Raw genomic sequence first — 12,738 nt, forward strand, 5'->3', positions numbered from 1 at the left:
TCTCTCCAAAACTTAGCTCCTAATTTTCCCCCCTTCTTCCAAAATATCCACCCCAATCTCTCTATAACTGTTGACAACTCCATCATTACCGCTAGCCCGCATGGCCAATGTCTTGGGCTCACATTTGACTCAGATCTTTCTTTAACTCCTCTCATTCAGTCCTTGGCTAAATCCAGCTGCTTCCACCTTAAAAACATCTTTAAAATTAGACATTTCCTTACACAAGACACAACTAAGATTTTAATCCACTCTCGTATCCTTTCTGCCTCGATTACTGCAAGTCCTCTCTGGTCTCTCCAACTGACGCCTAGCTCCTTTACAATCCATAATGAATGCCTCTGCCAGACTCATATTTCTTACACATCGTTCTTCATCTGCTGCACCTCTCTGCCAATCTCTTCACTGGCTTCCTCTTGCCACCAGGATTAAACTCAAAATTCTCACTCTGACATACAAAGCCCTCAACTGCACTGCTCTCCCCTATATCTCAGACCTTGTCTCCAGATACTCTCCCTTCCATCCCTTTCGCCCTGCTCATGACCTCCTACTGTCCTCCTCTCTTGTTACCTCCTCACACTCCCGTTTACAGGACTTCTCCAGACTGACTCCCATCTTGTAGAACTCTCTGCCTCACTCCACAAGAATCTCCCCTAGTCTTAAAAGCTTCAAGCGCTCCCTAAAGACTCTGTTCAGGGATGCATACAACTACACTAACCTTTCTTTATACCAGTTCCTCTCCTCCATTGCTATCCCCTTGAACCCACTTAGCATGTAAGTCTAAGAGCCCAGCTGTTTGTAGATCACCTTCTCAAGAGCTGATTACAACAGTGCGACTCTTGGCAGGGAACCTCTACCCGTTTGATCCCTATAAATATTACTTGTATTCTGCCTATGTTTATAACACTGCAGAATCTGTTAGCGCTTTACAAATAACTAATAATAATAATAATATGTATGTGTGTGCAGATGTCTATGTGTGTATGTATGTATGTATGTGAATGTATATTAGATGAGAAATTTTGGGGTCTTGCTCAAATGGGGATTTTGCAAAACCAACTAATATATCCTCATATAGTGGTCAATAAAGCATATACAATATACTCCAATTTTTGCGGGCAATGGCTATGGATAAACACCAATTTCTAATCATGCTCTTGCATTATATTAAAGGGACATTCCAGCAAAAACTTTAATCCACATGGATGCATTTCAGTTTTAAATAGAAGCATTATTGTAATATATATGTATTAGCAAAAATGAATCTAAAAAAAGCTATAGCTGTTTTGAAAGCTAATTTAAGTATGCACCGTTCACAAGCATTTTTAAAAACACGGTACTTGCTCAGAGAGCCTATGGTGTTTGCGCCATCTGTAAATGACTCGATTTGACATGATACAAGCCTCACCGGTGCTCCAAGCAGCTGCAGTATTTAAAATTTTGGTGCACTGAGAATATCTAGCTATGCTTCACATGCACATGCAGAGAAAAATGTTAACACTAAAACGGTGATAACCTATGCTAGAAGCATTTTTACCAAAACATGTATATTGCAAATATGTTTCTATTCAAAGATGTCATTCATCTATGTGCATTTGAATGTTGACCTGAATGTTCCTTTAAAAATAATAATAATAATAATAATAATTCAACAATGCTGCAATGAGACCACATACATTGTGACTGACTGAATGGCTTGTTCTTGTCCATCTACTGTTGAGACTGCAAAACTGCTACAATTCAGGCCAGAAAATATTGGTCTTTGCTATTCTTCAATCGGCAAATTTTCTTTAAACAATACAATCTCCCTAAAAAAGCTCAGTATACGTGGTATAAGATTTAACCTCTCTTCTTAGGAGCCATGTGGACCTAGTCCACTCAATAGTTAATAAAGGTTACATTTATGTGTTGCTTTACAGCAAGGGCGCCAATTTGAACAGCCAATAGGATTTCAGTAACTCTCATCCTATTGGCTGATTTGAATTTGAAGAATCAAATCAGCCAATAGGAATGCAAAGGACACCATATTTAATCGTGTACCATAAATTCACTATTCAGTCTACGGTGGTGATAGTACGAAGAGGATCCTCCACGCTCCATGGTTCCGCAGTCGCCAGTCTTCAGTTCCGCGGTCACCGGCCTTCAGTTCCGCGTTTGCTGGTCTTCAGTTCCCCAGTCCTGGATGAAAATAGAAGAGGTCCCAGCTTGAAGAAGATGTCTGCCGCTTGGAGGAGACTGCCTGGAACAGGACCTTCTCCGCTGGACTTCAGGAACCGTGAGTACCTATCTGGGTGTTAGACTTAGGCTTTTTTTAAAAATTTTGGGGTTTTGTTTTTTTTAGATTAGGAATTTAATGGGCTAACAAAAGAGCTGAATGCCCTTTTAAGGGCAATGCCCATACAAATGCCCCTTATGGGGCAATGGGTAGCTTAGGTTTTTTTAGTGTTAGGTTTTTTTTATTTTGGGGGTTTGGTGGGTGGGGGTTTTTTACTGTTAGAGAGAGGCTGTTTAATTTAGGGAAATGCCCTAAAAGGTCCTTTTAAGGGCTGTTGGTAGTTTAGCATTAGATTAGGGGGTGTTTTTATTTTGGGGGGGCTTTTTTATTTTCATAGGGATTAGGTTTCATTTTTTTAGATTTTTTTAGATTTTTTTTATTTTTTGTAATCTTAGAATAATTTAATCTTAGTTTTTTTATTTTTAAGTAATGTTAGCATTTTATTTTAATTGTTTGTAACTTAGTATTTTTTAATTTAGGTAATTGGGGTTAATTTAGGGGGTGTTAGGTTAGGGGGTGTTAGGTTAGGGGGTTTAGTAATTTAAATAGTTATTTGCGTTGTGTAGGTTTTGGCGGTTTAGGGGTTAATAGTTTTAATAGGATTATTGCATTGTGTGGGATTGGCGGTTTTGGGATTAATAGATTTATAAGGTTTGCTGCGATGTAGATTAATGGCGGATTAGGGGTTAATAGTTTTAATGGGGACTTTGTGATGTGGGTTAATGGCGGATTAGGGGTTAATACTTTTACTAGGTAGATCACGATGTGGGTGAATGGCAGATTAGGGGTTAATACATTTATTAGGTAGATTGCGATGTACAGGGAGTGCAGAATTATTAGGCAAGTTGTATTTTTGAGGATTAATTTTATTATTGAACAACAACCATGTTCTCAATGAACCCAAAAAACTCATTAATATCAAAGCTGAATATTTTTGGAAGTAGTTTTTAGTTTGTTTTTAGTTTTAGCTATTTTAGGGGGATATCTGTGTGTGCAGGTGACTATTACTGTGCATAATTATTAGGCAACTTAACAAAAAACAAATATATACCCATTTCAATTATTTATTTTTACCAGTGAAACCAATATAACATCTCAACATTCACAAATATACATTTCTGACATTCAAAAACAAAACAAAAACAAATCAGTGACCAATATAGCCACCTTTCTTTGCAAGGACACTCAAAAGCCTGCCATCCATTGATTCTGTCAGTGTTTTGATCTATTCACCATCAACATTGCGTGCAGCAGCAACCACAGCCTCCCAAACACTGTTCAGAGAGGTGTACTGTTTTCCCTCCTTGTAAATCTCACATTTGATGATGGACCACAGGTTCTCAATGGGGTTCAGATCAGGTGAACAAGGAGGCCATGTCATTAGATTTTCTTCTTTTATACCCTTTCTTGCCAGCCACGCTATGGAGTACTTGGACGCGTGTGATGGAGCATTGTCCTGCATGAAAATCATGTTTTTCTTGAAGGATGCAGACTTCTTCCTGTACCACTGCTTGAAGAAGGTGTCTTCCAGAAACTGGCAGTAGGACTGGGAGTTGAGCTTGACTCCATCCTCAACCCGAAAAGGCCCCACAAGCTCATCTTGATGATACCAGCCCAAACCAGTACTCCACCTCCACCTTGCTGGCGTCTGAGTCGGACTGGAGCTCTCTGCCCTTTACCAATCCAGCCACGGGCCCATCCATCTGGCCCATCAAGACTCACTCTCATTTCATCAGTCCATAAAACCTTAGAAAAATCAGTCTTGAGATATTTCTTGGCCCAGTCTTGACGTTTCAGCTTGTGTGTCTTGTTCAGTGGTGGTCGTCTTTCAGCCTTTCTTACCTTGGCCATGTCTCTGAGTATTGCACACCTTGTGCTTTTGGGCATTCCAGTGATGTTGCAGCTCTGAAATATGGCCAAACTGGTGGCAAGTGGCATCTTGGCAGCTGCACGCTTGACTTTTCTCAGTTCATGGGCAGTTATTTTGCGCCTTGGTTTTTCCACACGCTTCTTGCGACCCTGTTGACTATTTTGAATGAAACGCTTGATTGTTCGATGATCACGCTTCAGAAGCTTTGCAATTTTAAGAGTGCTGCATCCCTCTGCAAGATATCTCACTATTTTTGACTTTTCTGAGCCTGTCAAGCCCTTCTTTTGACCCATTTTGCCAAAGGAAAGGAAGTTGCCTAATAATTATGCACACCTGATATAGGGTGTTGATGTCATTAGACCACACCCCTTCTCATTACAGAGATGCACATCACCTAATATGCTTAATTGGTAGTAGGCTTTCGAGCCTATACAGCTTGAAGTAAGACAACATGCATAAAGAGGATGATGTGGTCAAAATACTAATTTGCCTAATAATTTTGCACTCCCTGTATGTGAATGGCTGATTGGGGTTAACAGTTAAATTAGGCTTATTGTGTTGTGGGAGGTTGCTGGTTAAGGGGTTAATACTTTTATTATTAGTTCCAATATGGGTTTGATGGCGGATATAGGGGTTTTACGTGTCAGGTTTATTTTTGGAAGGCGGGTTAAACTTTTACGGAAATTTTACTTTTTTATTTTATTTTCTTATACAACGGCAGTTTCTAAAGTGCTGTAAGTCACTGGCGATTCCAGAAATTTGTATTTACGCTTATTTCTCAACATCGCTAGTTTATCCGACTTACGGCTGTTTATGAACTGCCGGCGGGGTTTATGTGATACCCCGATGTGCAAGGTGAAATTACGGGCGGACTGCCTGCGCCATATATGTAATCTCGCCCATAGAATTAGTATAAAGTACTCTGTTTTTCAGTTAAAGTTAATTGGTAAAACATACACCTAGATTTAGAGTTTTGCGTTAGAAGGGGTGCGTTAGCTACGCGTGTTCCCCCCCCCGCACCTTTTAAACAACGCTGGTATTTAGAGTTCTCTGAAGGGCTGCGTTAGGCTCCAAAAAGGGAGCGTAGAGCATAATTTACCGCCACTGCAACTCTAAATACCAGAGTTGCTTAAGGACGCGGCCAGCTTCAAAAACGTACTCGTGCACAATATCCCCATAGGAAACAATGGGGCAGTTTGAGCTGAAAAAAAACCTAACACCTGCAAAAAAGCAGCGTTCAACTCCTAAAGCAATGGGGAAACACTTCCTAAGTCTGAACCTAACATCCTAACATGAACCCCGAGTCTAAACACCCCTAAACTTACACTTATTAACCCCTAATCTGCCGCCCCCGCTATCGCTGACCCCTGCATATTATTATTAACCCCTAATCTGCCGCTCCGTACACGGCCGCAACCTACATTATAGCTATGTACCCCTAATCTGCTGCCCCTAACATCGCCGACCCCTACATAATATTTATTAACCCCTAATCTGCCCCCCCAATGTCGCTGCTACCTAACTACACTTATTAACCCCTAATCTGCCGACCGGACCTCGCCGCCACTATAATAAATGTATTAACCCCTAAACCGCCTCACTCCCGACTCAAAAACCCTATAATAAATAGTATTAACCCCTAATCTGCCCTCCCTAACATCGCCGCCACCTAACTTCAAGTATTAACCCCTAATCTGCCGACCGGACCTCGCCGCTACTCTAATAAATGTATTAACCCCTAAAGCTAAGTCTAACCCTAACCCTAACACTCCCCTAAGTTAAATTTAATTTAAATCTAACGAAATAAAATAAATCTTATTAAATAAATTAATCATATTTAAAGCTAAAAATAAATAAAAAAAATAAATAAAAAAAATAAACCCTAATATAGCTACAATATAACAAATAATTATATTGTAGCTATTTTAGCATTTATATTTATTTACAGGCAACTTTGTATTTATTTTAACTAGGTACAATAGCTATTAAATAGTTAATAACTATTTAATAGCTACCTAGTTAAAATAATTACAAAATTACCTGTAAAATAATTCCTAACCTAAATTACAATTAAACCTAACACTACACTATCAATAAATTAATTAACTAAACTACCTACAATTATCTACAATTAAATCAACTAAACTAAATTACAAAAAACAAACAAACACTAAATTACAAAAAATAAAAAAGATTACAAGAATTTTAAACTAATTACACCTACTCTAAGCCCCCTAAAAAATAACAAAGCCCCCCAAAATAAAAAAATGCCCTACCCTATTCTAAAATAAAAAGTTAACAGCTCTTTTACCTTACCAGCCCTTAAAAGGGCCTTTTGCGGGGCATGCCCCAAAGAAAACAGCTCTTTTGCATTAAAAAAAAATACAATACCCCCCCAACATTACAACCCACCACCCACATACCCCTAATGTAACCCACCCAAACCCCCCTTAAAAAACCTAACACTAAGCCCCTGAAGATCTCCCTACCTTATTTTCACCACACCAGGTATCACCGATCCATCCAGAAGAGGGTCCGAAGTTTTCATCCTATTCGGCAAGAAGAGGTCCAGAAGAGGGTCCGAAGTCTTTATCCTATCCGGCAAGAAGAGGTCCAGAAGAGGGTCCAAAGTCTTCATCCTATCCGTCAAGAAGATGACATCTGGACCGGTAGACATGTTCATCCAGGCGGCGTCTTCTATCTTTATCCATCCGGTGTGGAGCGGGACCATCTTGAAGCAGCCGACGCGGATCCATCCTCTTCTTCCGGCGACTCCCGACGAATGAAGGTTCCTTTAAGTGACGTCATCCAAGATGGTGTCCCTCGAATTCCGATTGGCTGATCCAATCAGCCAATCAGATTGAGCTCGCATTCTATTGGCTGTTCCGATCAGCCAATAGAATGCAAGCTCAATCTGATTGGCTGATCCAATCAGCCAATCGGATTGAACTTGAATCTGATTGGCTGAATCAATCAGCCAATCAGATTTTTCCTACCTTAATTCCGATTGGCTGATAGAATCCTATCAGCCAATCGGAATTCGAGGGACGCCATCTTGGATGACATCACTTAAAGGAACCTTCATTCGTCGGGAGTCGCCGGAAGAAGTGGATGGATCCGCGTCGGCTGCTTCAAGATGGTCTCGCTCCGCACCGGATGGATGAAGATAGAAGACGCCGCCTGGATGAACATGTCTACCGGTCCGGATGTCCTCTTCTTGCCAGATAGGATGAAGACTTCGGACCCTCTTCTGGACCTCTTCTTGCCGGATAGGATGAAGACTTCGGACCCTCTTCTGGACGGATTGGTGATACCTGGCGTGGTGAAGATAAGGTAGGGAGATCTTCAGGGGCTTAGTGTTAGGTTTTTTTAAGGGGGGTTTGGGTTAGATTAGGGGTATGTGGGTGGTGGGTTGTAATGTTGGGGGGTATTGTATTTTTTTTAAAATGCAAAAGAGCTGTTTTCTTTGGGGCATGCCCCGCATAAGGCACTTTTAAGGGCTGGTAAGGTAAAAGAGCTGTTAACTTTTTATTTTAGAATAGGGTAGGGCATTTTTTTATTTTGGGGGGCTTTGTTATTTTTTTAGGGGGCTTAGAGTAGGTGTAATTAGTTTAAAATTCTTGTAATCTTTTTTATTTTTTGTAATTTAGTGTTTTTTTTTTTTTGTAATTTAGTTTAGTTGATTTAATTGTAGATAATTGTAGGTAGTTTAGTTAATTAATTTATTGATAGTGTAGTGTTAGGTTTAATTGTAACTTAGGTTAGGATTTATTTTACAGGTAATTTTGTACTTATTTTAACTAGGTAGCTATTAAATAGTTATTAACTATTTAATAGCTATTGTGCCGAGTTAAAATAAATACAAAGTTGCCTGTAAAATAAAAAAAAATCCTAAAATAGCTACAATATAATTATTTGTTATATTGTAGCTATATTAGGGTTTATTTTACAGGTAAGTATTTAGCTTTAAATAGGATTAATTTATTTAATAAGATTTATTTTATTTCGTTAGATTTAAATTATATTTAACTTAGGGGGGTGTTAGTGTTAGGGTTAGACTTAGCTTTAGGGGTTAATACATTTATTAGAGTAGCGGTGAGGTCCGATCAGCAGATTAGGGGTTAAAAAGTGTAGGTAAGGTAGCGGCGACATTGGGGGGGGCCAGATTAGGGGTTAATAAATATTATGTAGGTGTTGGCGATGTTAGGGGCAGCAGATTAGGGGTACATAGGGATAATGTAGGTTGCGGCGGTGTGCGGCAGATTTGGGGTTAAAAAATTTTATTAGAGTGGCGGCGACGTGGGGGGCCTCGGTTTAGGGGTACATAGGTAGTTTATGGGTGTTAGTGTACTTTAGAGCACAGTAGTTAAGAGCTTTATGAACCGGCGTTAGCCCATAAAGCTCTTAACTCCTGACTTTTTTCTGCGGCTGGAGTTTTGTGGTTATAGTTCTAACGCTCACTTCAGCCAAGACTCTAAATACCGGCGTTAGGAAGATCCCATTGAAAAGATAGGATACGCAATTGACATAAGGGGATCTGCGGTACGGAAAAGTCGTGGCTGGAAAGTGAGCGTTAGACCCTTTCCTGACTGACTCTAAATACCAGCGGGCGGCCACTTTTCACATTCTGAGATGTAGAATTTGCTCAATTTTCAGAGCTAAATTACACAAAAAGGGGCAAAATAAATAATGAAAATATATTGCAGAGTTGTTTTATATACAAAACATAAATAGATAAATACACATTTTATTTAAAAAGCTCAATTAACTGAATTGGGAATATTTGTTAACTACTCAATAAGAGCTTGGAAATTCCTTATCTTTTTGTTTGCTTTTAGAGGGTTGTAAGACCCATGCTATTTTTGTCACTAAGAAGAATAAGTGCTTTGCACTATCCAAACAGGGGAGAGGTTACCATATATAAACACAAGCTCTATCAATCTGAATTGCTAAATGAATATGTTTATTGTGCAGTACAATATATAGGGCCAGATTACAAGTGGAGCGCTAAATATCGCTTTCATAAAAGCAATATTTGTGCTCCACTTTGTAATACCAGCGCACGCTACTGTGCGCTGGTATTACAAGTTGCCAGCAATGCGAACACGACCTACACAGTATTTTGGGGGCATTTGGGGCAGATTTATAAAATTAACTAGAGATCTGATCTCTGGTTAATTTTATAAGCGCTAATTGCTACAGCGAGCTCGTGGGAGTAATACCCAGCCACTTGTAATGGCTGATTAATTATAGCACACCCGCAAATGGGCAAATTTGCGATGATTTAGCACTCCACTTGTAATCTGGTTTATAGTGTATTGCAGCCACTGCATATACTTTTTTATTGGGGCTTTTTATTCCATATTAAAAGAAAACCTTCATAAAGCTTCATTAAGGTCTAAAACAATAGCAAACAATACATTTAAATTACAAATTACAGAGAGGGGCTAAAGTAACATGATGATGTGAGTGTAGTGAAAAGGAGGAGATGTTTTGAAATGCTAAATAGAGTGAAATTAAAATGAGGCAAAATTGGCTACACACTTAAATAGATAGTAAACAATCTAAGATTGTGATACAAAAAAAGTGTAGTTATACATAGTAAAACAACTTTTCCATACACTTTCATTAGACATGTGCGCTTTGTTTCGTTCCGAATCGAAATTAGGAGCTTCAGATCGATTTGAATTTCCAAATTACCCTAGTAACGAAACTAAACTAATCCGAATGCATTTGTAACAAATAAATTCAAATTAGTTTGGATTTATTAATTACATTCGAATGGCCATGGACTAATCACTATTACATTAGTATTGTACATGTACAGTATATTAGGTTATATCATTCTGCTAGCTCTGTGCAGGGCACATTATGTAGCTGGTACCTGTGAGGTTGGTACTTAGGTGGGATGTGCTGTGTATTACACTAGTATTATGTACTGTATATTAGGTTATATACCTCTGCTAGCTCTGTGCATATTGTGTAGCTGCTACCTGTGAGGTTGGTACTTAGGTGGGATTTGCTGTGTATTACACTAGTATTATGTACTGTATAGTAGGTTATATACCTCTGCTAGCTCTGTGCATATTGTGTAGCTGGTACCTGTGAGGTTGGTACTTAGGTGGGATGTGCTGTGTATTACACTAGTATTATGTACTGTACATTAGGTTATATACCTCTGCTAGCTCTGTGCATATTGTGTAGCTGGTACCTGTGAGGTTGGTACTTAGGTGGGATGTGCTGTGTATTACACTAGTATTATGTACTGTATATTAGGTTATATACCTCTGCTAGCTCTGTGCATATTGTGTAGCTGGTACCTGTGAGGTTGGTACTTAGGTGGGATGTGCTGTGTATTACACTAGTATTATGTACTGTATATTAGGTTATATGCCTCTGCTAGCTCTGTGCATATTGTGTAGCTGGTACCTGTGAGGTTGGTACTTAGGTGGGATGTGCTGTGTATTACACTAGTATTATGTACTGTATATTAGGTTATATGCCTCTGCTAGCTCTGTGCATATTGTGTAGCTGGTACCTGTGAGGTTGGTACTTAGGTGGGATGTGCTGTGTATTACACTAGTATTATGTACTTTATATCAGGTTATATACCTCTGCTAGCTCTGTGCATATTGTGTAGCTGGTACCTGCAAGGTTGGTACTTATGTTGATCCAGATGGGTTACACCTAATATACAGTACATAATACTAGTCTAATATACAGCACATCCCATTATACTCTGCTAGCTCTGTGCATATTGTGTAGCTGGTACCTGCGAGGTTGGTACTTATGTTGATTCAGATGGGTTACACCTAATATACAGTACATAATACTAGTCTAATACACAGCACATCCCACCTAACACATACCAAACTTCCGAATTTATGAATCGAATCCGAACCAAATACATCCGAATTTATTAGAATCCAAATGAATCCAAAATGAATACATTCGAATGTATCCGAATTCAAATCAATCCAAAAATGAAATTCAAATAAATCCGAATTGGTCTGAAACGAACCGAAACAAATCTTTCTGCACAAGTCTAACTTTGATTACTTATCAATGTAATTTAACTCTTAAGATGAAGTTTTTTCTAATACTGAGGTTGTGAAGTACACATACAGACTTCCCAGGCCTAATCCTGACCATTTATATGTCCCTAATTGGCTTGAACAGAGATTATGAGAAAAGAAACTGTAAAACAAATTATTTTTTTCTAACAAAATAACAGTGATATGTCTACTCATGCAAGTAATCATGATTTGCTCCTCTAAATAAAGCAAGTGGTGAACGGGGTTTGGCAGTTGGCAAAATATTAAAGCAAACATGTAAAATACAACATAAAAATGTAATCACATTCACACAGTTTGATAATTTATGTAAGAAAGCAGAACATTTTGTAATAAATTATTTTACATAAGATATTTTTGTATAATATCCAATAGCACCAAGATAAACATTCGGGGCAAGAAAAATAAAACACCAAGTAAATATGACAGGAATGGATGTAACTTTACAATACACATACATACAGGGCTGGATTACAAGGGGAGGGCGCATTATCTTGTACTCGACCCAGTGCATAGGGCTCGATTTATCAAGCCTCTACGGCAGCAAGTTCTCTCAAAAACTTGCTCGCCGTGATTTCCCTAACATCTTCCCTAACATCTACGCCACCTCTATTGTGGTGAAATTCAATCTCCTCGGTCGAGTCCGACCGAGGAGATTGACAGCTCCTGCCCGCGCGTGATTGGCTGTGCGCGGGCAGGGGGCGGGATTGCACGCAAGCGCAAAATTACACTGGTATGCAATGTTAATTACCTGCGGGTAATTTGGCCCCGCCACAGGCGAACTGAGGCCTACAGGGGCGCGTATACGCACCCCTGTACGCCTCAGCGTTGATAAATCTAGCCCATAGAATAATACACAATCTAATGGATGGTAAACTATTTTAACCAAAGCATCTTAATGAGGTTAAAAATTTTTTAGTGCCCCCTGTACTTAAAGGGACACTAAACACAATTTTTTTCTTTCATGATTCAGATAGAGCATGCAATTTTAAACAACTCTCTAATTTACTTCTATTATGAATTTTTCTGTGTTCTCTTGCTATCTTTATTAAAAAATCAGGAATGTGATGCATAGGAGCCAGCCTATTTTTGGTTGAGAACCTCGGTTATGCTTGCTTATTGGTGGGTAAATGTAAGCCTCCAATAAGTAAGCGCTATCCATGGTGCTCAACGTAAAATGGACTGGCTGCTAAGATTTACATTCCTGCTTTTGAAATAAAGATAGCAAGAGAACAAAGAAAAATTGATAAACGGAGTAAATTAGAAAGTTGCTTAAAATGTAATGCTCTATCTGAATCATGAAAGAAAAAATTTGGGTTCAGGGTCCCTTTAATGGATAACACAGAGTGCGCTCAGTGTACTCATATTACAAGTGGTCAGTTAATTGTTGCACTCAAGCTCAACACAAAATTGCACTATAAAATGTATTTCTTTTTGACACCTGAAGAAAACCATTAAAGGGACAGTAAACAAACATACAAAATAATGTTATATAATTCTGTGCATAGTGCCGAATTATATAG

The sequence above is a fragment of the Bombina bombina genome, chromosome 5 (assembly GCF_027579735.1).
Source record: "Bombina bombina isolate aBomBom1 chromosome 5, aBomBom1.pri, whole genome shotgun sequence".
Taxonomy (NCBI): domain Eukaryota; kingdom Metazoa; phylum Chordata; class Amphibia; order Anura; family Bombinatoridae; genus Bombina; species Bombina bombina.